Here is a 3,792-nt window from a genome sequence, read left to right on the forward strand (position 1 = left end):
GCTGTGTATATTTATGTCAACTGTCAACTAGGTTGTGAGGGCAGGAGTCAGTGTGTGAGTCATCTTGCCTCACTGGGCGTACACAGAGATGTCTGGCTCAGCGACTGCACACTGGCTGATTGATCCGCTGCAAAGGGAAGCAATGGAAGAGAAGAGAGACTTCGGGCGCCTCGCCCCTGCAGGGCAAGCCCCTCCGCTCCCTGTGAGCGGGCCGCGATCCCCGCTCAGCCCCCCAGCCTTTCTGCACTCCCAGCAAGACCGCGCGGTGCCCCGCGAGTGGCGCGGGGGCGGGACTTCCGGGCGCGTTCGCTGAAGCCTTCCGCCGCGAGGCGGAAGCCCGGCTCCGGGTCCGCATCGGAGTCGGAGCGCCCGGCGCTCGGGTCCTCGGTGGATGCCGCTCGGCCCCCGCCGCTGCCCCGCGCCGCAGGACGGGGAGACCGGGTAGGGACGGCCGAGTCGGGACTCCTCGCGCAGGGGAAGGGAGAAGCGGACTCCCGATCTGAGGGAGGGGACCATGATCGGGGCCCGGGGGACGGGGACAGCTCGAAGGGCAGCAGTAAGGGGCTGGGGAAGGAGGCACCGGGGACCCTGAGGCCGAAGAGGCCGGGAGGCGGGGAGTCGCGGGTGACACGGGGCTGGGACGCTTCTCGGAGGAAAGTCGCCCCGCGTGGGGGAGTGTCCTGGGACTCGGCTGATGGGGAGGGTGGCACGAGATGGCAAAGGTGAGCGTCCAGGGGAAGGTTCGAGAGGAGGGGGCCAGTCCTGTAAGGGTCGTGGTCGAGAGGGGCGTCTTGACCTAACGGATCAGAAAGAGGACCAGCCACCAAGTGGACGCTGGACTCGTACCGCTTCATTCTCAATACTGTGTGTGTGTGCGTGTGTGCACCCCATGTGGATTTCGGGTAGATTTTTCACATTCCTAAGGAAGCTTGACCCTTCTTCATCCAGGTTCCAACTTATGCTGCCTATCTTTGTCAAACCAATAGTCCTTTAAAGTTGTCTTCATACAAGCAAGCCAAGCAAAGTTTTCCTTTTGGAATTTTCTCTACCCTGCAGAGTTTAGGTTGTCTTATTTCCTTTGTCATGGAATGTACTTCTAAATATGTTTAGAATTACTATGATAATTACATGCATAGGCATTGCTGAGAAAGTTTGCAGTTACAGTTCATTGTTTTTATTCCAAACTTTCTAGCACATTTTTACTATAAGTTATCCTGTTGAGTTGAGTTTCTCAGTTTAACCAGGAAGGGCAATTTTACATTAGGGTGCAACCAATTACTAGCAATTACTAAGAACTTACTGCTACTTTTTATTCCTGCTACAAGGAAATAAATATATTTGCCATTGGCAGTATTTTAAAAACTATTGATAACCCAAAGTCTGTTGTAGATACATCAGCGCATTGAGTTTTCCTTACTGGCCAGCGTGTAGTATGTGGGCTTATTTTTATCATTACCAGAGATTGTAATTACTCATTGTCTACACTGTATTTGTTTTATCGGCTGCAATACGTACTTCTTATCAACATCATACAGTGTCTCACAGTGTAATTACAACATCATACAGTGTCTCACAGTGTAATTACAGACTCTCCTAGCTTCAAGTACATGGTAGGTGAATTGGAGTTTTGCCACAGACTGGGCAAGGTATTTCGGGAGAACGGTAACATTATCATTGGTGGAGGGTGATATCTGATTATTGCTTTGCTTGCTTTAGCTGTTTTTAAGTGTTAAGTGTTAAAACTTTTTATTTTTAAAGTTTCTGTATTAGTACAGATAATTTTCAGATCTGATTTGGTGCTCTGGCTTGTAATAATTTATGTAAAACTATAACATTTTATATTTATTGGTGCCTTGGTGTCTTGCTAGCTTACAAATTATTTTTTTCCTCCAGCATCTTGAGGTATAACTGACAAGTAAAGATTTTATATATTTAACGTTGGTGATGTGATGATACGATATACGTATACATTGTAAAATGATTACCGCAATTAAGCTAATTAACAAATCAAAACTTCACATAGTTACCATTTTCTTTTTTTGGTGGTGATAACACTTAAGATCTACTTTATTTCAAATTTGAAATATGCAGTATTATTAACTATAGCTTACAAACTCTTGAAAATCGGTGCTTGAGTTAGTTATAATTTCCTTTTGTTTGTGGGCACAGCTGATATTTACCAGTAAAGCAGTGCCTAAACATAAACAATGCTTTAACATGTAAATGAGCATATTGGATACTTTTCAAGTTAGAAAATGAAAAGATGACACTGATCTTTATAGTTATTGAATTAACTGCTTTGTAGATTTTTATATATGTCATAATTTAATCTTATTTCTTTAAATTAGACAGTACTGTTCTATTACTAAGACTTGTTCTGATTTTTCCATACAATCTTGGTTTTAAAATGTGTTCTTTCCCCCATTTCCCTTGGTGTTGGGGAGATAACGCCCTTGAGACAACAGGGAGGTCTTCAGGAGTTCTTGGTAGAGGAAGTTCTCCCTTTGAAACACAAGCTCCCTGCCTTCTGTGGCACGTTTCTAGTTACATATCTGAATGGTATGGTCGCAACCTGAGTGCCCTGTGTGCTGAACAATCTTTGGAATTTTTGTTCTTTGTTCTCATTGTTTTGTAAATGCCATAGCTTTCTCGGGATAAATTCCATGTGTTATTCTGGAGGAGTTAGATGTATTTTACAGTATAAGCAGTCACAATCGTGGCAACTTTTTATTAGGGTGCAGCAAATTACTCGTTAAGGATTTGATTTTATTTCTTTTTATTTCCACCACAGTGAAATATCTTTCTGAATTGGAGGAACTGTTAACACAGTGATAACCAAAACTCCCGTCTTCACATACACATACTTACCTGTTTTGTTTCCCTTAATCATCAGTTTGTAATATATGAAGTGATTTCTATCTTCAATTTTTCTGGTTATGCACTCTCTGATGATTAATTGTATAATATATAGTCCATTCTCAGTTATCTGTGTACCCTAGTTAGAAAGCCATTCCCTGCCATTTGATGGCATCAGGAGAATTTGTGAACAGTTGAGGAATACGGCGTTTGGATGGGGAGATACCAAGCAGTGTTGACTGGCAGCTGACTTACCACCCAGCTGCTGCATTGCCTGTGATAGAAGCATGGCCCTCAACACGATGGGCTGAGGCACAGTCAGCCCCTTCGTTTAATGTCACTCTCCGTCCTTTTTCTTCTACTGATGTTGACCTTTCTCTCAGTCTCAGTGACTAAGATGACCTGGGTCACAAAGTGATTCGGAGGGCTCATAGTAGCCCAAAGGACTGCAGTCTTGTTGGTAGAGACTTGTCCATTCCGCTGAGTCTGTTCTCATCAATGTGGCAAATTTTCCAGCCTCCAGCATGCAGCCCTGGCTTTGAAACACTGTTGACATTATTGTTGTTTGAAAAATAGTTTTAACACTAAATTAGAATTGGCCATGTTATGTAAGTGGATTCTACTTAGATTTGCTTAGAGTGAGGCATTGCATTAAATTATAAATGAACTTTTAAAGTGGTGTGATATACCTCACAATCGCAAATACTGTAGAAAATATGCTGATTGCCCTTAGCCTTTGTTGTTACTGGGGGTTGTTTTTTTTTTGTTTTGTTTTTGTTTCTTTCTTTGTGTGTGTGTGTGATTTTAAGGAAAAGAAAAACTATTGGATAAAAGACTTGGGCAGGGACACTGACCGCTCCCAGTGACTTTAAGGAATGATGGTGGGAGCCATCTGCACGGTGTGTGTGAGAGAGAGAGAGAGAGAGAGAGAGAGAG

General features: G+C 43.7%; 1 protein-coding gene across 5 annotated transcripts in view; it reads left to right on the plus strand.

The window, feature by feature from the left end:
* The first annotated feature begins 335 nt into the window (after positions 1–335).
* DISP1 (dispatched RND transporter family member 1) overlaps positions 336–3,792 on the plus strand; it is a 172,960-nt gene continuing 169,503 nt past the window's right edge. For all 5 annotated transcript variants that reach the window (XM_019639616.1, XM_019639615.1, XM_019639617.1 and 2 more), the window contains exon 1: positions 336–441. The gene's annotated coding sequence lies outside the window, so the exon portion shown is untranslated. The remainder of the gene's footprint in view (positions 442–3,792) is intronic.

Source organism: Hipposideros armiger, unplaced genomic scaffold (genome assembly GCF_001890085.2).
Source record: "Hipposideros armiger isolate ML-2016 unplaced genomic scaffold, ASM189008v1 scaffold_45, whole genome shotgun sequence".
In the NCBI taxonomy this organism is placed as follows: Eukaryota; Metazoa; Chordata; class Mammalia; order Chiroptera; family Hipposideridae; genus Hipposideros; species Hipposideros armiger.